The sequence below is a fragment of the Ornithodoros turicata genome, chromosome 8 (genome assembly GCF_037126465.1).
Source record: "Ornithodoros turicata isolate Travis chromosome 8, ASM3712646v1, whole genome shotgun sequence".
Lineage (NCBI taxonomy): Eukaryota > Metazoa > Arthropoda > Arachnida > Ixodida > Argasidae > Ornithodoros > Ornithodoros turicata.
In genome coordinates this window covers 4790290-4816236 of record NC_088208.1, presented here as the reverse complement: position 1 = coordinate 4816236, position 25947 = coordinate 4790290, and the positions used below count along the sequence as shown (strand labels likewise).

Sequence of the window (25947 nt, the reverse complement as noted above, 5' to 3'; positions counted from 1 at the left end):
GCCCGTTCTCCTCAACGTGTACACTTATTTCATTAACTTTATGTAACTTTTTCTTCAAGCATGGAAGTACAACGCGCAACCTTACAGTCAGGCTTCATAAACAGTGCGAACAGCATTTCTTCCCGGACGGAACAACTTTACAAAATCTATCTGGTCCAGTTGAAAGGCATCCTGACGCCTAAAATAAAATAAATTCGCAGTGCAACATTTTTCTAGTGAGCTTGAACAGAACGTCAGTGAACTGTTTTAATTCCATGTTAGCAGCGCGAAGCAAGAGAATGTTATGAAACTATTCAAGACAATCGACCTCAGAAAATGCACAGAATCCTTTGCTCTTCCTTTCATTGCTACATCAACACTATGTCCGCAATGTACTATTAAAGAGACACGACTATATGCATCCATTTCGCCTTTGTTGTTCATCACAACACCCGTAGCTATCAAGACGGATTGAAGTACACGGTCACAAGTCCTCACAAACGGTGCGGAGAGTTTTTCTTGGCGGACGGAAGAACTTTACAGAATCTGTCTCGTCCAGTTGAAAGGCATCCTGACGCCGTCACGACCATGGGGCACAGTTAGCTGCTTGTGTGGTCGCCCAAGCGAAGAATCACTCCGCCATCTTTCTTGGGCAGCTTCAACGTCAGCGTGTCGTTACGAATATCGAAACGAAGAAACATATCGACGCCCTGCTGTGGCACAATCCCTGCTCCTCGTTTAGCTTCTTCGTTGAGGCTATCGTGCTCGTAACGAGCCGTTACGTGTTGTGATGTCGCCGCCCTGAACCAACTACAGCTGCCAACGAGGCTGTAATCTTGTCGACCAATGAGGTTGTTTAATTTTGTTTGGATTGCTCGCATGGTTTGTCTATGGTTTGTCTATGGCTTGTCGTTGTCACTTCTTCGTCTTCTTTCTCGTCTTCGTCTGCATCTTCTCGAGAATATCTGACAGCCCTCATGTAACCACTGGTGTAAATACGATGAAAGGGAGAACATGTCATTTTGTACACAGTCGTGGAGCAATACATGTTCGTTTCTGCAGAAATTCCGTTTCTGCAAATCTCCAAATGAAGATGTTTCACATTCTAACGAGTGGGTAGACCCACTCGTTAGGCAAACGATCTAATTTGATCGTAACTGGACCGAGAGATTACGCCCCTGTCACTTTAACGAAAAAAGCGCGTCATACACCACGTGCTCGAGGTCCCGAGTGCCTCGCGCCTCGTTAGATCATGAGCCATGTAGGCAATGAAGCCTGTGAGCACGTGAACACATTCGTTAGGCAGACGACACCGTCGGTCGTTGCGCGAGCAAGAGATTACGCCTTTGTCCCGTTAACGAAAAAAGCGCATCACGCGTCACGTGAAACGTGTCACGTGTTCGTGTTAACGAGAGCTCCGCCCCTCGTTGGCTCGCGAACGATGGAAGTGATTAAGCCCCCTGGCTCGTTATATCCGCTTATGTAAATTTAATAGTTATATATCTATATTTATTTATGCACAATTCTTGAATCCCCACTTTCAGTCATCGTCTGGTACTCCGTTAGATAATCCGTTGTGGACAAAAGATGGACAAAAGATAATCTTTTGTCCATTCTGGGCCACTCGTTTCCCATACTCCTGACCCCCCTTCCGCGAAACTGGGTTGGCGAGCCTTTTTGTTCACAACAACACCTTTTACTGTTCTTAAACGGTTAGAGGTCACCTATCCGTCTGCCCAGCTATTCATTGTACACAGACATGTGGCACCATATCTCCTTTCCTCTTCCCTTTCTTTGTACAGCAGTGTGTTTAGTCGTGTATATGTCTATACTATATATACTTATGTGTGTCACCACTTCACTTTGTACCTGAGGAAGCGTGGACCTCCACGCGAAAGCTTGTACAAATTAAACTTAAACAAAAATCTTCAGTGTCGGCTTCTGTATTTTGTTTATGTGATCTACAGGACTTGACTCCCCTCTTCGTATACACTTCTATTAAGAAAAGAAAAAGACGGAAAGGTTAGCTCAAGCGGGAAAAAGAAGGACGGGTTAACCGGGTATAGTTCTTGACTACCTAGCTGCAAGCCGGCAAGCTGAAGAGCCGAAACTCCCCACGCCTGGCCCCCTTCCCCCGTACTCCCATGGTCTGTACTAACCTCTCCTTTGCTTTTCCTTGTGTAGCGGAAGACGAAGAAGACTGGGCCGAGAAAACGGCACGGGCAGTTCGGCTGTGTTTCTGAGACTGAGCTCGGCGCCGGTCGGTCGGCTTCTGCAGACGATTAAAGGATATTCTATTCGTTACATTTTGGTGGCAGCGGTGGGATAGACGCACCGGTCACCGATATGACTACCCCGGCAACCCACAGCAGTTCTCAAGCTACCGCCTTCGTCCTCCCGGCTCCGTATGATGGCTCAACCGACTTCGGGGACTGGATTAGGCAGTTCGACGCCTGCGCCACAGCGAATGGGTGGACTGACGCGCAGCGCAAGGCGTACCTACCGACGTGTCTTCGGGACAGGGCTTTTCGCGCTTTCACCCACCTCCCGACTGAAGAGACACAGGACTACGCCACCCTGAACGCCTCACTCTGCGTCAAATGCACGTCGCCGGCTACTCGGGATTTGGCGTCAATTACCTTCCGCTCACGGACATATCTTCCTGGTGAGCCGTACGATACGTACGCCTATGACCTCCTGGATCTGTTCGCGAAAGCATACCCAAATGTGCCCACGGCAGCTGGCGATGCGATGACACGTGACCAGTTTATCATCGGGCTCCCTACCCCTCTCCGAGAGAAGTTACTGCTGGCGAAGCCTCCAACGCTCGAAGCTGCTCTGGAACACGCTGTTCGAGTTTCCTCCCTCTGCAACTCTTCAGCTGCTGCGGTTTCAGTCACGCCGAGCCCCCCATGCTGTGCACTCACGTCCCGCCCTTCAGCCTCACTCCATGAGCGTGTGGACGACGTCGCCGCGAAGGTCGATGCTCTGGCCAAAAGCGTGAATGAGCTGCTATCCAGGTGCCGTACTTGCGGATCAACGGAGCATTTTGCCCGCGACTGCCCCAACGGCCGATACTGCAACCGTTGCAACGCCTACCGGGCACCCGCGCGGCGGGGAAACTAGAGTGTGTTACCCGCACCGGCCCTCGGGTAACACCACACGAAGATAAAACATGGGCCCTGTCACCACAGCCTCAGGCCACAGCCTCGCCTCCTCCACCGCTAGACCTGCAGCGGTACGGACACCCCCTCCTAACTTTGCAAGGCCTTGTTCAACGTACCCCGACGACGATGCTTATAGACACTGGTTCGGCCGTCACTATTGTCGGACACCACTGGTGGGCCACTCTTCCCGAAGACAGACGGCCAGCACTATCGCCCGGCGCACCCGATGTGCACGCCCTGAATGGCGGTTCCCTTGACGTACGCGGAACGTGCACAGTGGAGATCGCCGTGGCCGGTACTTCAGCAGAACACCCGGCGCTTGTCGTGGATGGTATCGCACATGATTGTATCCTGGGCATTGATTTCCTTACACTACGTGGTTTCCGCTTGGATTTAAATAAAGGAATTTTGGAAACGTGCTCCGCCCCCTGCCATCTTCCTTCACACACCCGATCGGGTCTACTTTCTGGGGGTCAACTTCCTGTTTCTCTGGCTGCGACGGTCACTGTGCCCCCCCAGACGGAGATTTTCCTCACCGCTGTAGTATCCTCTCACGGCACCGACCCCGCTTTTGGAAACTGCCCTGGCGCAGTCTTTGAGCCGCGGTCGGACCTGTTCCCAACCAAAGGTGTCCTCGCTGCCACGGCGGTCGTCAACGGTGCTGCACCAATTCCCGTATGTGTAGCCAACGTGTCCGACCAACCCAAGATCCTTTACAAGGGCACCACGCTTGGCCACTTGGGTGTCATCAATCACCTCGATGACGACCCTTCCGAAACTCCGACCGCCCCTCCCCTCCCATATGCAGCTGCTCATCATACCTCCCCGGCTCCGCGTACTCCGTGGACCCGGGCACGTATAGCCGCTCTCGTAAAGACGACGATCACAGTCGACGCAAACCTTGGCGCACGACTCACCGACCTGTTGTTCCGATTCGAGGACGTGGTTTCCCAAGGTGACTCTGACCTCGGCCGGACCAGCGTTGTTCGGCACCACATACGGACTGGCAACAACTCACCGATCAAACAGAATCCTCTTGCGCTTGTTTTGCACGTCCTGAATGCGAAATATTGCGTTTGGCAGCTTCTCGGTGATCTTGTAAGGGCCGTGCCATGGCAGGTGAAATTTGCGGCACGCACCCCGTTTCACTGCCGGCGAATGAAGCAGTACCAGGTCCCCGACGTTGTAGGGATGCTCAGACACGCGTCGGTCATAGTACGACTTCTGCCTTTGCTTTGCTTTAACATCATTAGCCAGGGCGATGCGGTGTGCCTCGACGAGATCGTTAAAGCGCCCCCTGTAGTGTCTTGCTTGAGGGTGATCGCCATGTATGTGCTGGAACGTGTCGATAAGTAAGTCTTGGGTAGCCGTCATTTCTCTTCCGAAGAGGAGAAAGTGTGGAGTGTACCCTGTTGACTCATGTACGCTTGAACGGTATGCCATCAACATGAGCGGAAGCTGATTGTCCCAGTCGGTCCCATCTTCACCCACGTACAGGCTCAGCATGTTGATGAGCGTGCGGTTGAGCCGCTCTACCAGGCCATCTGACTGCGGGTGGTAAGGGGAGGTTCTGGTCTTGTTGATTCCCAGGATGGAACACATTTCCCGGAAGATATTACTTTCGAAGGTGCGGCCCTGGTCCGAATGTAAGGCAGAAGGCAGGCCGTACCGACTGAAGTAATTCGTCACGAGACATTCCGCCACCTCTCGGGCTTCCTTCGTGCGCAGTGGGAACGCCTCGGGCCACCTGGTGAAGTAATCACTTATGACGATGATATACTTGTACCCTAGAGGTGTCTCAGGAAGCGGGCCGAGAATATCCATAGCCACCCGCTCAAACGGCCTGGTGGCTGATTCAGAGGTCAGAGGGGCTCGCGGTGTGACGGGGTCGCGCTTTCTGGACATGCACAGAAGACATTCCGAGCACCATTTCTGGACGTCGGCTCTCATTCCCATCCAGAACCACCTGTGACGTACTTTCTCCAAGGTCTTTCTGACGCCGAAATGGCCGCCGCCTGGGCCGTCGTGAGCCGCGTATAAGGCTTTGGGGAACATGGAAGCAGGCAGTACTGGAACGGGTGTTCGAGCTCCATGTGGGCGCCAAACGAGGCAGCCGTCCTTCAGCAGGAGGTTCTTCCTGTGCCGAAGAAGAGCGCGGGCCTGTACGTCGCCTACGGAGGTGGTACGAAGTTCCTGAGAACACGCGCGGACGACCTCTGCAAGCACACGGTCGTTGCGTTGCTCTGTACAGAGCTGCTGGTGAGAGAATTGGTGCGCCAACGTTGTCTGGTTGACCGTTGGTACGACGGGTGGCGCGTCGCAAGTATCCGTTGTTGGGTGTCTTGACAATGCGTCCGCGTTGCGGTGCTGCTGACCCGGCCGGTGGACAATTTGAAAATCAAACTCCGCCAGTATTTCGATCCACCGGGCAACCTGACCTTCGGGTTCCTTGAAGCTCTGAAGCCATTGTAGTGCGCTGCGGTCAGTGCGACAAACAAACTCGCGCCCGAGGAGGTAGTGACGGAAATACTTCGTGAAATAGACGAGGGAGAGCATTTCCTTCCGGGTCACGCTGTATTTGCGTTCAGGCTTCGTAAGTGCGCGACTGCCAAACGATATAACTCTCTCATTACCATCCTGGACTTGTGAGAGTACTGCGCCAATACCGACGTCGCTGGCGTCCGTGTCGAGGATGATGGGTAAGGAGAAGTCTGGACAGGCTAGGACGGGAGGAGAAGCTAAGCGGCGTTTGAGCTCGGTGAAAGCGGTATCGCAAAGGTGGGACCAGTTGAAGGTGGTTCCCTTCATAAGCAGCTTGTTGAGCGGGGCGCTTATTGACGCAAACGCCGGGACGAATTTCCTGTAGTAGGAGGCCAAGCCCAAGAAGGAGCGGACATCCGCGGTGCTCCGAGGGGTTGGCCATGACAGAATCTTTTCTACTTTGGAGGGGTCGGCGGACACCCCGTGACGGGACACTTGATGCCCAAGATAGAGGACTTCGTCGCGGAAGAAGCGACACTTGGAGAGCTTTAACTTCAGGTTGGCCGCGCGGAGGCGCAGGAAAACGGCCTGTAGGTGTTGGAGGTGGTCGGCGTCCGACGTGCTAAATATGATGATGTCGTCAAGATAGCATATGCAGAATGGTAGGTCAGCAAGGACCTGTTGCATAAGCCTCTGAAAGGTGGCAGGAGCATTGCAGAGACCGAACGGAAGGACGTTGAACTCGTAAGTCCGTAATGTGTCGTGAACGCTGTATGGTTTCGTGACGCGGGGTCCATCTCGACTTGCCAGTACCCCGATGCGAGGTCTAATGTGCTGAAATGAGTTGCACCGGAGAGAAGCTCAAGCGTATCGTCGATCCGTGGCAGGGGAAATGCGTCCTTGTAGGTCACGGTGTTGAGACGTCTGTAGTCGACGCAAAACCTTTTGGTGCCGTCTTTCTTTTGCACTAGGACAATGGGCGCTGCCCAAGGGCTACTTGACGGTCGAATAACGCCCATGTCAAGCATCTCGGTGATTTTCTGCTGGACGAGCTCACGGTAGTGCGCCGGTATGCGCCGCACTACCACTACGCATACCACTACTACCGCACTACGCATTCAGGACGTGCAAAACAAGCGCAAGAGGATTGTGGTCCATCATAACCGCTTGAAACCCTTACACCTCGACCCCAGTTGGCCAGAACGTAGTGTGAAGCGCGTACGTCGTCGGGCCGATCACAGTGTACCCCCCTCAAACCTTGGCGACCTCTATGAGCCCAGCTTCACTATGCCAGCTCCAATGGTGACAGGGCCCGGCGCAGTCGCCGATGAAAGTGCGTCACCGGACACTAGCGTACAATCTGACGAACCAGGGCACTCGGTGCCCTCCGTCGGATGACACTGACACGGACAACAACGTACCAGCTGACGACCCCGGACACCCTACGCCGTCGTCAGAAGACACAGATGACCCGACGGCAACGACCTCCCAAGAGGATCCAGATTGTACAGATGATCGTGGAGGATCAGGCGCCGATGACTCCAGCCCCACTACATCGAGCAGCGATCAGTCGTCCCCGCCATCACCTTCTCCGGATGTGCCTCACCGTTACAATCTCCGGCCACGGTCTTCGCTTCGCAAACCGCCGCGGCTATAGCTTCCGGGGAAGCTTCTTCAAAGGAGGGGATGGTGTAGCGGAAGACGAAGAAGACTGGGCCGAGAAAACGGCACGGGCAGTTCGGCTGTGTTTCTGAGACTGAGCTCGGGGCCGGTCGGTCGGCTTCTGCAGACGATTAAAGGATATTCTATTCGTTACACTTGTATGTGTTGTGGGGTGTGTACCCCATAACGGAGTGGCACTTTCAACTTGACAGTAATGAATTTATAGCGTGTAATGTGGTGTAACTTGCGCATATGGTGTGGGTTATCAAAGAAAGTATTTATTTACCTCGTGAACGCGACCTCGTCTCCGTGGGGTCAACGTCCACCAGCTACAGTCCACCGGTGACATCACGCTGTGAAGGTCGTCAAGGGAAGGAGCATGTGAGCGCTGGGTTCGGCTCCATGAAAGGTCGCAACCATTAACAACAGCAATTAAAAAGGAAAAGCAAACACCCGTGGGACATGCGCCTGTACGTCATGATTGCCGGTCAGGTGCGATACTGGATCACGCGGGGCTGGTCGTTCTGTTTGTCCGTCTGTATGTTCCAGCCTCAGGACACACCTTACGGAGCAGCTTGTGTTGCTTCGTATCGTTGTCTGCCCTTCGTATTCTTTGTAAAAGTATGTGCATTTTTGGCCCGATTTCTTCGTCTGTACCATGGGCGTCCCTGCGACTGTTTTTCAGCGTAGGGCAAAGAATTCCCGAAGGGATGGGGGGGGGGGGGCGTGGACAAAAACGTACAACCAATAGACCCACAAACAATAGCATGTTAGACGCACAAACAATAGCATGAGGACAATCGAATGCTCTGACATGCAGACGGTCCTTGTCCAAATTATTAGACGATATCCGCGTATAATTCTTCACCACCAGCGAGCCTGTGATAAGTCGGTTGTCACCAGCATCAAGGTCAACACGGCGCAAAGAAAGGTAAGACAAGAGGCTGGAACACTTCCTCCTCTCCCCGCAAATACCGTGCCCTTTTCTTTGCGACAATCAAGCAGGCGGGGCTACAGCGGAATTTTTACTATTTTTTAGACTATTTCTGTTGCGGTACAGTGCATAGTTTCGGTTGGGTGTGTGGTTATCAGTGGAGGACTTCATATTTCTGTGAAAAAAAAGTGAGGCTCGCTTGGCAGTTTTCAACAACAACAACAACATAGATGAATGGATGATGATGATGTGGGATGTTCCTTGCGTTGAGTGCACGACCCTACCCCATTCCAAAAAGGTTCACATGAAAGGATGACAAGGGAAGGAAATCCCTACAGTTCGTGAAGGAGGCCGGTGGCCCTCAGAAAGGAAAGAAGAGCGCCAAGTGCACGGCACTGGTGTCCAGGGTTACTCCATGGGCCGAGAACTCAGCAGTCTCCATCATACTTTCCAATGGAGATAGGCGCTCCCTCTTGTCCGCGACGTCGCCTTGGGCCCATCAGGAATGGTGTCATGACATCACCCGGTGGTCGCTTCTGTATGCTGTTGACCCAACGCTTTCATTTGAAATGCCAGGTGGTTTCCCTCGCCTCTTTACGACTCTAGTGCGTCGTTTACGACTTAGCGTCGCATTCACCCCTGCACTCCGGTATAGGCTGGGCCACAGCACCACGGCGCTGTGTACAACTTGTGGTTTCCCGGCAACAATCCGACACATTCTCGAAGACTGCAGCCAGTACGTAGGCGAGCGACGGGCCTTTAAATCTCAATTTGAAATGCTGGATCAGAGGCCATTCAACATCTGCAAAGTTCTTGGCAGTTTTCAAAGTTCAATTGAAAAAATAAATTTCCCGCAATTAAAAATTGTCCAAAGCCTTCCTCAATCGTCGCAAAAGTTTCCAGAAGGTAATTGCCGAAAGTCCGACAATCCTCCGGCGAGAACGTAGCCATTTAGAATATTTTATTAGGTGAAACACCCTCTATAGAGATTTTGGATGGTACGTTTGATGACTCGTGAGGCATGCCTGGCTGTTTTTGCCTCAGTCATTGCTAGAACAATCGACAAAGCCTGTAAAGTGCAGTTGTAATGATAATTTGCAAATCATTGTACTTTCGACAAATCACGAAATCATTGTACTTGCGACAAAAACAAAAATAGAAAAATGAAGAAACACACTACCGCTCACTTACTTCTATAAATTCATCTTACCGCATTTATTGAAAGCATCAACAAGTATTTCAGTTTCTGGTGCTCTACCGTCAATTTCTTTTTCGCCTCAAGGTAATCAAGAACGCGAGATTGCCTTCCCTATCCGCGCTACAACCTCCACCGTTCATCGGATTACTTGGACGACTCATTCTAATGAGCATGTCAATGGGTTCCATTTTTATATTTGTTGCACTGTTCAATCTAGAACTCCATGCACGGTAATGCTCTCCTCTAGGTTAGGTTAGGTTGGGTTAGGTTAGACGTTAGGGTATGTTAGTAATACGGTGGGTGTTAGTGCCGTCACGGGACACACAAACTTCATGTTGTGGTTAACTGTTGCGTGCTGCAGATTCATGTGTGTCCCGTTGACTTCGCGCAGGTAGCTTATGCACCTGTAGTCTTGTCATTCGTCTCTCGTTACTTTCGTGCCCGGTACGACGCTCTGCCAAATGAGTGGGCCAGGTGTAAAGAAGTCAAAAGCTATACTCAGATATCGTCAAAATGGTTTGAACATTATCAGAGCATTCGACTGTACTCATCCTTGTCTTGTGCATACATGTCCTCTGTTTATCTGTTGTACGTTCTAACTCCCCTCCCCGTGAATGAATTACTTTGCCCTACGCTGAAAGAAAGTCACACGGACGCCCATGTTACACACGGAGAGGCGAAAAGAAGCAACGGTGCGATCACTGTTCAGTAACGTTCGTTTTTGTTTTTTGTTTTTTCGCTCACTTGCATAGTACAAAAAATGCAAGATAAAAATGCACAAGTAAAGTTACAAAGGAAAGAGCAAAATAACACAGTAAAGAAGAAAAGAAAGCGTGCCAAAAAATGCATTTTTTTACAAAGAATACCAAGGGGAGAAAATTACACGGAGCAACATTAGCTGCTCCGTAAAGTGGGCTTCACCTGACATCAAAATGTTACATTTCGCCCACTTCTGGCGGAAACGTACATACACTCTAGCCATAGTGGTAGGAAGGGAGTTGCCTCTGGACAGAAGCCGGCAAACGTAGATGGGTAGAAATCCAGCGAACCGGTAGAGATGTAGGAAGGGAGTTGCCTCAGGACAGAAGCCGGCTTCTGTCCTGAGGCAACTCCCTTCCTACATCTCTACCGGTTCGCTGGATTTCTACCCATCTGCATAGCCATAGTGGTAGTTTTGTAAAGTGGGCTTCACGTGATGCACCCGTGCGCTAGGTGAAGCCGACTTGCAGAATGGTGACGCCTACCAAAACAATGCCCACCATCGGCAGTCCGCATAGAACAGGAAAAGTCTCAATTTTGCGTTGCGTGAAGTCAGTGGCAACCTTTTTTTGATTAGTGCGATGAGCGTTTGGAACATTTCCAACTTTCAGGTTCAAGAGCTTCAAGAGTTCGAGGGCAAGCGGAAGTTTGTGTGCAAATTTGTTTCAGTACAATTGCCTACTTAAACTGTGCCTCCAACATTCCTTGGTGGCAGTTGCTGTTTATGCTACATGTCAGCTCTACACTGTAATATCTTCATATTAGGGTGGGAGCAATTTTCATATTTTTTGGCGTACTGAAGTGTCTGGGCTAGCTTGCTTCTATATTCCCGTTTTGGTGCTTGTAACTTGATTAACCTCCTGCATTTCTCAGGGTACTCACCCATTTGTCTCGTAGATCTAGTTGCTCATTCAACGAACTGATGTTGACATGGTACATAGCTAGCTCATTGCCAGGTGAGGTTCTTGTGTGGAAATGCAGAATATTCAATAAAATTACTATTCACTGTGGACAGGCTTGTGTGATGGGGTACGGTATCATCCCACCTTTGGCTACATCGGTTGTTACCGTTTGAGAGCCCTGCCCGAGCATGGAGGGTCTCAAGAAGTTTAAAGGAGAATGCTCCACTTAGGGGTAGCGAAGAAGTTCGCGTGCACGACGGCCGCTCTATGCCCGAGTTCCGCAATTCCAATGGCCCAAGGCCAGGTTACCAAAGATTCTGTCTCGTACCCTGCTCTAGTATTCTCCCTACTGCAATGCCCGTGCCTACTGATTACAGAATCCGTTCAACCTCTCCGTATTATTTTTAGTCCATCCAACTCCAACAGAATCCTTCTGCCACGTTTTTCTCTATCTCTGGACTTCAGCCTGTACACGGTATTACACTGTGACGTGACCGGGAGGCCGTGCACAGTGACGGACTTCAAGGTCGCCCTTCGTCCACTCCTCCAGTTTACCGACGTGGCAGACCTTGGGCAATTCCAATATAACCACGTGTGGCTCCTGCAATTTAAGACCGCCGCAGCGAAGTCTACCTTCATGTCCAACAGATAGGTGACTGTGAGGGGAAAGACATGGGGGGGGGGGGTCTGGTGCTCGAGGCATCGACCCGGTCCTTGCCCTGCGACTGATCTGGGTGCCCTCCGTCATCACTGAGCAGGATATCCGAGCTGCCTTTGTCAACTACGGCAACGTGGAGGAAGCAAGTAATGTCACCTGGTCAGATCCAGAGCTTGGCCATGTCGGCTCCCTCTCTCGCTCTGTCAAGCTCCGTTTGAAGAGGGACATCACGCCCACGGACATCCCGCATCTTATCTTCGTTAGAGGCTGCCAAGTGTTGGTGTTGTGCAATGACAGACCCCAACTGCACCTTCGATGTAAAGGCTTTGGTCATATTCGCCGTGACTGCCGCATTCCACAGTGCCCCAGCTGCAGGCGCTTTGGTCATGAGGCGGCTCGCAGTCGGCGAAGCCGCAGGCACAGTCATAGCTCTTAATCGCGACGCATTCTTTGCCACGAGATCACTCGCTGACGACGCCCTACCCTGTTCCGCCCTACCGACTCCTCTGTCTTCTTCACGCTATTGGTCACTGCTTCTCCCATCACAAGCCTGCGACCTGCCTCCTGTTGGGTGTTCTCTGCAACTGTGGCTCTTCTTATCTGCACTGGTTTTGACTGGACCCCTTATGCATGACTTCCCCGCAGGCTATGGCAACCAGTAGCGGACTCCGCGAGGAGTCTACAATCTAGAGCCTCTGACTTCTGTTAGCTTGTGTTGCGGCATAAATTCCCCCTCATATGTCTGTCCCAAAGCCGGGTATCCGCCGTCTCCCGTCTGTCCGGCTACACAACCTTCGTCTCATGACCTGATGAAGAGCGCAATTTGGCAGCAATCTTTGTCCGCTCCGATCTACCTGTCATCGGCCGGCCGTTGCAACCTGTTGGTACGGGCGAGTCCGTCAACTGCACTGTGCGCCTTGCGTCCATGAACGTCACTGTCGTTTCGCTATACCTGCCACTTGCGTCTACTTATAATGTGCACCATCTTGAAGACATACTTACCAACCTCCCCCCTCCTTATATTCCGTGTGGGGACTTCAACGTGCACCACGAACTTTGGGGCAGCACGCACTGTGTCTCGGGGTCGTGAAATGGCGGCCCTAGCTGTTTTCGCGAATGCATCTCTGCCTCCTTAACGACGGGTCCCCGACGTTCATTCAGGCACAACGCCTCTCGTCGTGCTTGGATCTCACGGTTGTGTCATCTTCCATAGTGCGACGTTTCTGTTGGTGGACTGGAGCCGACGCACTCGGCAGCGACCACCTCCCTGTCTTGATTGGAATCTCTGGTGTGCAACGTTCCCATACAGCGCGTTTCGTTAAGTCTACAAACTGGGCCGTGTTCCGCTGCACCGTTGAGTCGGCCCTTGCGAACCAGCCAGACGAGACTGCACCCGTCTCTGTCTTCTGTCGAGCAGTAGTAGATGCTGTGAATGGTGCTCCTATTGAACAAGGCCTCCCTCTTTCTTTCTCGGCTGTAGATGCGGAATACGACAGATTCCGTCTCCCGCTCCATATTCCCCTCTCATATTTCTCCTGGGCCTGATATCATGACCTACAAAGCACTCCAGAATCTCCCCCAGTGTGCCCGCAGCACAATGCTGATGACCTACAAACGTTGCTGGCGAGATGGAGTAGTCCCAGATGATTGGAAGCTTGCTATGGTGGTGCCTCTCTTGAAGCCTGGCAAATCCCCGCACGCTCTGGACGCCTTTCGTACGCCAGTCGCTCTTAAAAGTTGTGTCGGGAAGGTTGTGGAACGCATGGTGTACGCCCGGCTGAACTGGTACTTCGAAACCACACGATTCTACCCTGAGGTAATGGCCGGATTCCGCCAAGGAAGATCAGCTATCGATAATGTGATAGCTTTCGTTTCCTCTGTGCAACAAGCGAAGTCGGAAAGACTCCTGAGTGCTGCCCTCTTTCTTGACGTCGCAAAAGCCTACGACATTGTTCTCCACAGCGTTATAGTTGCATCGCTTCAGGAAGCCGGGCTTCGTGGCTGCACACTCGCATGGCTACGCGATTTTCTTTCGGACAGATTCTTGGTTGTCCGTTCGCGAGAGGGTGATAGTGCCATGATCGTACCCTGTGCGTCGTGGCGTTCCACAGGGCAGTGTTCTGAGTCCCCTCTTGTTCAATGTCATCATGGCGCACCTGCCCCTTCAACTGCCTAACCATACCCACATCACCATATATGCGGATGATATTTGCATATGGACTTCTGCTGTGCGGCGGGATACCATACAACGCCACCGGCAATCTGCTCTAGACGCTACTGTGTCATATCTCGCTGATCGAGGGCTATCGGTATCGCCAACCAAAACGGTGGCTATGGCATTCACGCGGCGCTCATTCTTCAGCTATCCCCTCTTCTTGACAGGATCAAGACTGCCGTTTGTTCCCTGGTGCAAGTACCTTGGCGTCATCATTGATCTGGGTCTAACATGGTCTCGACAGATTACTGCCCTCTGTGCCACCACAGGCTCTTATATTATCGTACTGCGCCGCCTCTGTGGGTCCTCTTGGGGTCGTTCTTGCGCCGACCTCCTCCAAGTATACAACTCTCTTATTATGGGCACTTTACGCTACTGCTTGCCTGTGTTGCACGGTATTTCCCCCTTCAAGGAACGGCAGCTGCTTAATCTTCAAGCTCGTAGCCTGCGCACTTTCTTAGGAGTGCCGAAGACTACGGAAACCTTCTCTGCTATCGCCGAAGCGGGGGTTCCTTCCGTGCTCATCCGGGACACGGCAACCCTCCAAACTTACACAGGCTGTCTTGTACGGCACCCATGTCACCAACTTCGTGATGTTACGCAGCATTGCCCTGGTTCTGCGTACGGCCAAGCTATTCTGCGCCTACAAGGACAAATCCCACCATCGCATACCTTGGTCTCCTATACGGAGCCGCTGTGGACCTTAAGTCTGCCCCCCGTGCACACATCCGTTCCTGGTCTTCCGAAAAAGAGCCATGTCCCAGCTGTTGTGGCTTGCCAACTAACGCTGCAGCATCTCTACTCCCTGCACTGAAATCGAAGGGAGACTTATATTGACGTCTCGGTGACGGCGCGATTTCATATATTCTTCGCCAGAGCTTGTCGCCCACCGAAATGTGACAGGAAAATCACGATTCTTCCTGACTTCATGAAGGAATATTCGTGTCGCTAAAAAGTCGCTGAACGTACCAGAAAGTCATAAAAAAATCCGCTAATCCCAAATACAAAATTTTGTCGCCCGACAGTCCCCAAATTTGGCAACACTGACTTGCTAACGTTGAGCACATACTTCTCCGCTCTCGGACTTATATCAACGAGAGGTGTACACTGCAATCACAGCTTGCCACCCTTAGCAGCCGCCCCTTCAACTTGTCGTGTATCATCGGCCCTTGCGAAGGCGCGTATGAAGTAATGCTGGCACTATCGTTGAACATGTTGTCCGCAGCGATGGAAAGCGAAACTCTTCAAAAATTATGCGATTACATAATTAATTAAGATTACATAAGATTAATTAAATAAGATTACATTGCGCCATGGAGGGCTTCGTTGCAGACACGGCTCGGGTCGCAGGCTCTTTTTGTTCCACTCGCCTCATCTTCCTTTCTTCTCCAACTTTTATTGCACCCTATGGGCACCGTGCGCTGGAGTTTTCTGTAGACGGCAGCGCCCCCTCAAGGGTAAAGGGGCGTAAACGCCTGGTACCAGCCAACAGCGTCAAGGAGTGCTGTGCCAGCTTCTCCGTTCGATGAATTTGAAGCTGCCGCACAGAGAGTCAAATGAGCAGATGAAATGGAAAGTAGTTCTCTGTCGCAAGCTGCCGCGACAACCAAGTTAGTGTAAAAGAGGAGCAACATGCCGTAAAGTCTCCATCCTTTCCGCCGTATGTATGAGGGGTGTTCAAGTCAAACCGGGACTTTCTGTCGCCTGGGTGTAGAAATGGCTCGCACTGCTTCTTTTTCCTCATTTTTACCCGCGACAGGCCTCCACGTTCACCACGTGGTGGTCCAAAGTTTGTGCAAAACAGAAGACGCGTGCTGGACAAGATGGCCGACAACGAGGTGAGCGCGCACATCGAGCAGCGAATTGTCATCAAGTTTCTCGTGAATGAAGGCATAAAGTCATCTGAAATTCACAGAAAACTGCAGGCTCAGTATGGCCACGATACACTCAGCAAAGCGTTTGAGTGGTGCAAACGGTTCCGAGACGGCCGTACATCAGTGCAGGACGATCCCGGCCGGGGCGGCTCAGAGCCCAGTGTCCGAGTTCCTGAGAACACCCAACTTGTGGAGCGCCTGATCCTCAAGGACCGACGGATAACATGCCTCGAACTGGCTCGAAAGACGGACATTTCTGTGGGAACGTTAAACACCATCATTCATGGACACCTCCAGTTTCGGAAAGTTAGTGCCCGTTGGGTCCCGAGGCACCATTTCACTCCTGAGTCTAAACGCGTATCGAAACAGCTCCCAAGAAGTTCCGAAGCACCCAGTCTGCGGGTAAGGTCATGGCCACGGTTTTCTCGAACGAGGCAGGCGTTGTTAGTAGTAAGTACTGACCACGATTATCCGGAAACGCACATCTGGCCTGGACGCCATTAATTAGCAATTAGAGCTAATTGGGACCCCCCACATTAACCAGCACCCTCCAGGGAGCCATCACACTAATTGGGGAACGTCTATCTTGCGTCCAGACCAGTTGTGCGTTTCCGGATAATCGTGGTCATAAAAAATAAAAAAAATAGGCAGAAAATAAAATAAAAAGATAGAAATAGAGTGGAGAGAAACAATTTATTCGAAAATCAACGATGCCGCGGCGAAGAAGCCGCTCCGCAACACCCGAGTGACCAGCGTCCGCCATGTTGGTAGTTTGCACCCAGCAGTTGCAGAGATCGACGACAGGTGGCCACTTAGTTGCAAGGCATCACACCAGATGGCACCACCATCATAGCTCTAGACGAGAAAGACAGAACAAGATACTAGCGGCGGGTAAAAATGACAGCACTGCTAAGCAAGTCTAGGCATGCGAGAGAAAAGGTCTAACCGCTACTGCTAAACAGAAAACAGTACACATCGCGGGAAAAAGGCTTACGGGGGGACGATCGCTTAGGCCTAACCCCAACACTACGCAGCTAACACAAGGCGGGAACCACACATCGCTAAACATGCGAGAAAAGGCTTAACACGAGCGCGGTCACCGCTAAACACGGCAAACATACGAGGAAAGAGGCTTACGGGGGGACGATCGCTTAGGCCTAACCTCAACACTACGCAGCTAACACAAGGCGGGATCCACACATCGCTAAACATGCGAGAAAAGGCTTAACACGAGCGCGGTCACCGCTAAACACGGCAAACATACGAGGAAAGAGGCTTACGGGGGGACGATCGCTTAGGCCTAACCTCAACACTACGCAGCTAACACAAGGCGGGAACCACACATCGCTAAACATGCGTCAACAGGCTTGGACACCGCAAAACAAGTCTAAACATGCGAGAAAAGGCTTAACACGAGCGCGGTCACCGCTAAACACGGCAAACATACGAGAAAAGGAGCGCGTCAAATCACTCACCTTTTCCCCCGCGGCAACTTCCAGGCAGAAACTGAGCGAGCGCGGAGAACACACACACGTACGTCTGCTCTCTACGAGATCCAGCCAGAAAGTGAGCGAGCGCGCGGAGCGCACGTCCGTCTTCCGCGACGGTCCGAGAGAAACTGAGAGAGGCGACGCGCAGCGGCCGCTATGGATGCGCGCGCGCCCTCTGCTCCACCCGTCCGCGCATGCGCGCGCGCGCGCTGCTAGCTCCCTCTGCGCCGGCCGCGGGTGTTTTCGGTTTCGGCTCTCTGCTGCGCGCGCGCGCGCTCCTAGCGGCGACGGGTGGCTTTTCAGTTTCGCTTTCATTCTCCGTTCTTTGCGCGCGCGCGCGTTTATCTCTATAAAGGCAGCGCGCACCGCGCTCGCGTCATCACTACGTGAAGATGTTCAGCTACCACTCTTTACAAAATTGTTCCCGTACCCACGCTTCTTGGGAAGAAGTGGAGAAGGAATGTTTCAACGGCGAAAGTCCCCGCAACGAGCTCGTCATCACTGCTTTTCGCTACGTGATAGACATGGTAGGCTTTGGCAATATAGGAGAGATCTCGCCGGGGCCGCTGCAGGAGATGGTGCGTCGAATTTACGCCCGTTACAAGAACGTCTGCATAACGGTTCCTGACGGACCCCTGGGACTGATGAGCGAATTTGTGAGCTTGGCCAACGCAGAATTCAACTACATCGCTGCAGACATCGTGGACCTTCTCGCTCGTGCCATCGCTCATATTAAGCACGCCCTGCGGAAGCAGCGACATTTGCAAGCAGTCTACATCGTCAACTTTGTCACTGATTTATTGAAGTACCGCTTGGTTATTGACATGCAACGCATTAAACAGTCCGAATAACTTTGACGAGACTCTGTGTGTTCTTTCACTGAAACATCTTTATTGAATACATACAAAGGACTTGGTCGATAGATGCCTGCTCTTTGTTCCACGGTCACTCGATTCACAAAGGCGCTCACGGTCTTCCTTGCCCCAATGCTGTACAAGGAGGGGTCCTACTGCTATACAGGAAGGCAGTGTGGCCTAACGGGGAGGTTGCTGGACGGCTTTTCCTGTGCTGCGTGATATGCGACGACAGCGGCTATTGGTTCCTGAAAAACAATGTCATACATAGAATACACTCTCACAGCAGAGACGGTCGACTTACATTTTGCTCCACGAAATGCCTCGCGTCGACGGTGAATGCTCCTGTCACAGCAGAACCACTCGTCTTACATTTTGCTCCACGAAACTGGATGAATGCCCCTCGTGGGTTTTCGATCAACCGTCGTAGAACCAGACCGTCTCCTCCTCCTCTCATTGCGCTGATGGCGTCTGTACTTTGGACACCGCGCCTTTGCAATAACGCATAGGATGTCGACGATGTCAACCAAACGAAAAATGAAAGAAGGTTTTAATTTAACCCCAATTTGAAATAATTCTCCCTTTAAGAACTCCTTAATTTTGTATAATCAACATGGTCTCTAATGAAATTCGTGTTATGCACGAATTCTCCCCCCCATTTTGGAATAATCTAACGAAAAATGAAAGAAGGAGTTCAATTTTGAATAAGGCCAGATTAAAATGTTCCCCCAAATCTTCCCATTACGCCTAATCAGAATTATCTTACCCATTCCCAATTTTGAGTGGTGCGGATGGTACACCGCAATACCCCATTAAGCCTAATCAGAATTCATGGCGAACATGAATTCTCGTCCCTCCCAATTTTGACTGGGGCGGGGGACGCCCCCCAATTCCCCATTAAGCCTAATCAGAATTCATGTTTGACATGAACTCTCGTCCCTCCCCAATTTTGAATAATGCGGGCGATGCTCCCCCTAATTTTGAACTTCGCGGAGCCTAATCGGACCTCATGTTAGGCATGAAGTCCCTCCCCCCAATTTGAAATAATTCTCCTGTGTGTACCTAGCAAATAGAGAAAAGGAGGCATTAATCAAACATCGATTTAAACACATACAAATGCACTTACCTCCGGCGCAAGCAGACCGAACGTTGTGGTGGTGGTGGTGACATCGTCGACATCATCATCTTTAACTGCGGCTTATCCCACGCTCGCTTTTATACGCAGGATCTGTGGTTTCCTATTCTTCTATTGTATTGGGACAGAGAGAGAGAGAGAGAGTCGCGTGATTCGAAAGACGATATGCGTTTATTGGCTGACGTGTTTACATGGGTGCTTCATGGTCTTCTATAAGAACCCAGGGATCCAATCTAGTAATAAAGAACCAGAATAAGGATTCTACGAACAAAAACCACAATCGAAAAACACTCACGGTATTTGACTCGCCATCCAGCGTTCAGCGAGTTCTCTCCAACTCGCTGCACTCGCTCTGTTCCACTGGTGCACCAGGGAGTAGAGGAGGTGCTCCGCTTCCCCGAAGCTTAAAGGAGCAGTACCTTCTAGCGGTAAAGTATGCTCCTCTAAGCTTCGGGGCACTCTGAAAAAGAGCTCCCCCTCTAGTCCCCGCTGCACAGCGATTTCTCGCCACTCCCTGACGTAGCACGCCATGAGCACTTCTGTGGTGGCCGTCTCAATGTCTTCTTCGCCTACGATGGCGAACGCTTGCAAAAACGTCTCCATATCCAAGCGGGGCACATCTCCCCCCGCACCGGGGATCAGCTGGAAAAATAGCTGCACAATGTGTGTCACAGTGAAACCTACAGAGGAACGTTAGGTATTAGAAAATAACTATTTCTAAACAAGAAGAGATAGAGAAAAACTTACCAAACGGCGGACGAATGTGGACCAGAAGGTCCAAAATCGTCTGGAACGTATGCAGCATTTTCTCGGGACTCTTGATTCGAGAATAGTGGACAAGGGGGGTACAGGGGATGACCATCTTATAGTACAGGGTTCTCACGCTCGCACTAACCCCATTCACGTCATATCCATCGATTACGTAAATCCGCCACTTTGCTTCTGTGACAAGATGCCGCCCTTTGTTCCTCCAATATCGTGCGAGGAGGAGGAGGAGGGGAGACACAGGGGGTTCGAGACCAGACACGTCCAAGGACTACAAAGACGGAGAGAGAGAGAGACGACCCGCTGTCACATCCTGTGTAACCGTCCCAGAGTGGGATTCGAACCCAGGATCCTTCTACACTGGGCGCGACACACTAACCACCAATCTAATTTGTACTGCGCGACGTTTTTCGTATTGCGGGGTTCGTGTCTACACACGTCACAACATGTTCAAACACGTTCAAACATGTTCAAACACGTTCAATGACGTCATAGAGAGAGAGAGGAAGTAGTGTGTCCAGGGACGACTTCGTCGCCTGTGTCCAAACACGTCCACACATGTTCAGACACGTTCAATGACGTCATAAGAGGAAGAGAGAGGAACGAGTGTGTCCAGGGGCGACTTCGCCGCCCATGTTCAAACACGTTCAAACACGTCTTAACATGCCCAAACACGTTCAATGACGTCATAGAGAGTGAGAGGCAAAGCTTTACTATAAATGTCGAAGCGAATGGCCGATCGTCATTCCATCATGATCAGCTTGGTAGATCCTCGTAAGTAATATACCCATGACGTCATCATCATCGTCGAAATGTTTGAAGAGTTTCGTTTCCAGTGTACAACACTTTTGCTGCGCGTGAAGTCGGTTTTTTCCCTCCTCACATATTTCGGGAGATTGGCAGGGCCCGCTTCTTCTGCACCAATTGCGGTGGATTGTGGTCCAAAGGTACGCTTCCTCGTTATTTTTTTTTTTAATACGTTCTATAATCGTTCACATTTTTTTCAGAGCAAAAGCATTGGACGGACCGATTGATTCGCCCGTTTCTCGGCTGTCGGACGGTACCGTTCGACGTACGTTGCGAAGGACTTCGACTATTGAAGGAAGATGGAGAAGATGGACCATCAGTGTCACTCTGTGACTGAAGAAGGTTGTACGTGTGTGTGTGTTTGAGTTAAAGAAAAAACATGCGTTTCTCACACTCCTTTCGTTGCAGATTACGAATGGCTACTGACGGGAGATCTACCCCTGGTCCTAACCTTCAAGCCTCCTCCAAAGACCTTCTTTTTGCGAATCGGCGATCAACTGACTACCTGTCGCTGCGGTGGACTCTGGTCGAGAAACCCCAGCCATTGGTTAGACTCGAGCCTTCGTCCGTATTTGGGCTGCCTTCCCGGCTACGAAACCAAAGCTGGAGCCTAATTCGTGTGTAACGAGAAATAAAAAAGGTTGTCTACTCTCATTCCGTCTCAGTCATGATGACGCCCGAGCAGAGGTTTGCCACCTTTGTGCAAACGCGAATGTATCGGGACTTGCTGCGATTACGCGATTATATTCACGGCGATAGCTGCGAGGGAGACTTTCGCTCGATTCTCAAGACGATACCCTTACGTCTGTTCACCGTCAGTGGGAAGATTGCGAAGAAAATGAAGCGTTTCGTAGATTACAAGCTCGAGCTGTTGGAAAAGTATAGACGAGGAGAGACAGTCGACCCGTGTCTCATCAACGCGGGTTTCAACCGACCTATCGTCCGTCGCTACTGGCTTCTCCACACATCCCTCGACGTCACGGTGCAGACCGGCGACGACGGCGGTGAGCGTCGGGTCAGCACGTTGGAAGATCGTCTCGCAAGGGTCTTGTGTATGTCGTGAAAAAATAAATAGACTATTTTTTTACGAAACGAGTTCGCTCACGAGGAGACGTTTTATTGTTTCGTCATTCTCTTCGAGGTTACAGGAAAACATGGATACACAACTCTTCAAGCTGTAGCGTTTCGACATGCGCGTGGCTACGTAGATACAAAAAAGCCCGCAGTAAGGCGAAAAAGGCGATTGAATACACTTGTCGTTATACTCGTCCACTACAGGTAAAGTCCTTCGAAGGTTTGCTTCGATGGGGGGAAGTCCGTAGCTGTCGAAAAACACGGTAGACCCGTCGTAGTTTTTCAGGTAGAGCACCCAGTGCTGCCCGCGTCTTCTTCGCTCTTCCGTATTGATGATTAAATAACCGGGCTTGCGTAAAACGAAGGCTTCGTTTGAAGCGCAAATGCCTCTCAGCATGGAGGAAGCGAGGGGGTTCAGGGACACGAGTTCCAAGATGTCGCTCTCGTACATCTTTTTTTTATGGGAAGGTGACCGTACGGTCCTTGTCGACGTACATGAGCTTGGGACACTCGGAAATCAAGAGGACGGTGACCGCGTGTGGAAGGGCTTTAGCGAAGCGTAATTGCAGGCGAACGTTTCCTTTTCGCCACTCGTTCAAATGCGAAGGAGAAGAACACTTGTCCACGTCCAAGTTAAAGTAGAGGAGGAACCCGTTCGTTTTAAATCGCTCATAGCTATACTTGAAATGTTTCTCTCCCAGTTCTTGCAAGAAGTTAAAGTAGGGAATTTTGACGAGGTCGTTCTGAAAGTCGTACTCGGCTCGCACTTGCTGGCCGTCCACGGAGAGCATCGAATGAGACAGGTCGTAATGGCGGAATTTGTAGGGGTTCGATTGGATGTCGCCGAGAAAGTCGGACGTGGCGAGCAGGGCGACGCATAATTTGGAAGGCACCCTTTCGGGGTAAACGTTTTCAAAGTGAGCGTCCAAGCTCCCGGCACTCAAGCTCCGCACCTTGGTTTCCAATCCGCGTAACACGTAGATGGCCGGCGTGGTCTGAAGCCGCCGCTCGTATTCCAAAAATAGGGAAGGTGCCAGCGTCACCTTTTTCAAGTGTAACGTCATTTCTTTAATGTCCACCTCGTAATTGTACGTTTTCTTGTCTTTGGGGACCGATACGAGTTTAAATTCGTCGTTGTTTAACAGGAAAACGACACGAATTTCGACGGCAGGTACCATCAGGCGCGGCTGTTGAAACAGGTCGGTATTGATCTGACCGACCAGGTTAAAGTATTTTCCACCCTTCGTCGCTTCGTAACGTTGTTTCGGACCGCGAGACGAGACGTCGTAATCGTCCTTTAAATGTTCGTCGTCCTCGACATAAAGTCCAGCCGCGTGCACTGTTTCTTGAGCCGCGGGCGTGGAATGAAGCACGACGTCCAAAATACTCCTGTAGGCGTACAACTCGTTGGAACTGACGAGCTTGTTGTTCGCATAAACGGTGACCGTCTTAAACATGCCGCTCAACAGGTGGTTTATTGGGAAAACGACATCTTTCTCGTCCATTTCTTCCCCGTCGTCGCGAACAATGCGCACGGTCAAAGACACGAAACTGCCGTAGAGATCCAAGTGTGCCCTTTGCAAATTTTGAATACAAAACTCGATCACGGAATTATTTACTCCGTTGACCGGATAAAAAAGTTGGTACGAAGTATCTTCCACGCCGTATTGAATGGAAGGGGGTTCGAATATCATCACGTCACTCGTTAGACAGATCGGCGTCTGTATTTTTCCTTTCGTTGACGTCATGACGGAGCGCGCGCAGCGGATGTGTGACCTTCACGGCGTACCAAAGATATCTGCAGGTGCGTCGTGTGTCGGCGCCTTTTGTTGTCGTTTGCGGCGTTTCTTCCCATTGTTGTTTCCAGCGCCCTCCATGGAATCCAGCACGTCTCTCCCCGTTGCTATGGCCGTCTTTTTTACTGCGCGCGATATTCCTTCGCCATCGGCCAAATTCCGCGCCAAGCGCTTCAACGTTCTCTTGGCGATCGGTTTTATTTGCTGCCAGATGGGAACGATAAACTTGGATATGTTGCTCAACACACCGCCCCCTCGTTGGAAAAGGGGTCCCGTGTACACGGGAATTATTTTGGGGGAATTACGGTACATATTTGAAATGCAACGTTAGATTGGTTCTGCCTTTGGACCGCAACGGCAAACGTCTTCCCGTTTCGTCCGCGAGAACGATCGTCACTGAAGGAATTTCGAATTGAGACAGGTTAAAATACTGGATGTTATCTAACGTGTAGGTGACGACGTGCTTGTCTTTCTCGTAATAAAAGGGTAGTATTTTTAATATCGGTTTTTTCCCGCTCCCCACGTACGTGGGTTCCACGATATCCGTGTACACGATTATGTTGTGAAACGGGGGTTCCAGGAGTACCTCGACGGAGCTCGTGGCATCCTCATCCCCCGTGAACACGGTACGCGATTCGAAGCCCAAAAGCACGGCCAGGTACTCGGAAAGTCTTAGGGTGGAGGTGCCCTCGGAAAGCCGAATTTTACATTTCTGTTCGGTTCCGTCGAAGCTGAAGCGCGCGCGTTCGCCTACGCGCTGATTAATCGCATTTAGAAGTGCTTGCGGCGTCGCATAATAGCCGGGAGGCAGATGTACTTGCAAAGATCGAGGAATTTTCGTCTTGATCGTGAAAGAAAATTGACGCGCTACGGGGAGAGAGACGCGTAGCGTTTCTTCTTCGTGTCCCTCGACGGCTGTGAGATGTAGCAGCTTGACAAAGGCTTCCGGCACGTGCAACCCTTTCGGCGTTTTCAGAGAGTAGACGTTATCCGCGAATTCTAGCGAGGCGTCCAGCTTGTGCGTCTGGAAATACTTGTCGAGTGTGTTCCGTAGGGACGTGGTTTCCGAATTCATAGTGACGTCGCCGAAAGCGACGGCGGCTGCGGCGTGCTCCAATAAGATGGAGGTGGCTTCGCGTTCGCTCAATTTGGGGGGTTTCACCGCACGACCTGCTTCGCGGGACGCTAGCGAGGCGTCGAGCGCCTGTGCGAGCCGAGGGTCCAATTCCACGGCTTTCACGTCCACGGGTAAGACGAAGTCGTATCGCGATTTATTGTACGCGAAAGAAACGTCGAATTCCGAAAGGGCTTTTCCCAAATCCCTCTCGAGATCCGAGGTGACACGAAAAGTTCTGCCGGCTTCCACCGTGTCCTCGAAATAAACCTTCATTTTCGCATCTTGCCTTTCGTATCCAATATTTAAAAAATCGTTGCTTATGCTGAGATCCATCAGACCGACTTTATAGCGATTCGAGAGCTGAAGCAGACTATCGAAAGCTACCGTGAAGGCGTTGAGTTTATTCGAGGGAAACTTATCTATGCTGGAGTTCGAGAGCAGGCGGATGTAGATGTCTGACGTCATTTCCCAATCTTGACCCCGTCGCTGCTCGGAACCCAACTGTCGTGTTCATTGTCGTAACCGAACCAGCGAACCAAGGAGAAGCTCTGACCGTTCACCTGCTTCTTCCTCAGCACTTTCGTTACTGGCCAAGGCTGATTGGCGTCTCGGGTTACGACGAGTACCTCCTCCGGGTAGAAAGATCCGTCCACTTCCTTACCCCGGTAATCTTCCAGGTGTACGACGGGAGGAGAGGTGTCTCTCAGGCGGGAGACGGTGAAAATCTGAGGCGACCAACTCCCTTCCGAGCTCTTATGAAAACCTTTTCTGTGAAGTAGGACCCTCACTTTATCCCCCAGTTTGAGCTTCTTTTTCACGGAGGGTACGACGGGCTTCCCATTTATCTTATTGAACAGCTCCAATTCGTTTTCGGGCGTGACTTCGGACGGGCTGATGCCCAAAGTCCTGTGTTTGGTGGTGTTGTAGTCGCGCACGATCTTGGGAAGCGCGGAAACGAAGTGGTATTTTCCCGTTACTCTAAAATAACGGAATATTCTGTCGCGTAAAGTGCGTATGACGCGCTCTGCCTGCGACGCTTTCATTACTGGAGAGAAGGTAGAATACATCTGTACCTTCTTT

General features: G+C 51.2%; 1 long non-coding RNA gene across 1 annotated transcript; it reads right to left on the bottom strand.

The window, feature by feature from the left end:
• Positions 1–16505: 16505 nt before the first annotated feature.
• On the bottom strand, positions 16506–17365 carry LOC135365853 (uncharacterized). Its single transcript, XR_010413959.1, has 2 exons — positions 17305–17365; positions 16506–16684 (listed from the first exon to the last, which is right to left on the bottom strand). It is a non-coding gene; the product is annotated as an uncharacterized LOC135365853 (long non-coding RNA).
• Positions 17366–25947: the final 8582 nt, after the last annotated feature.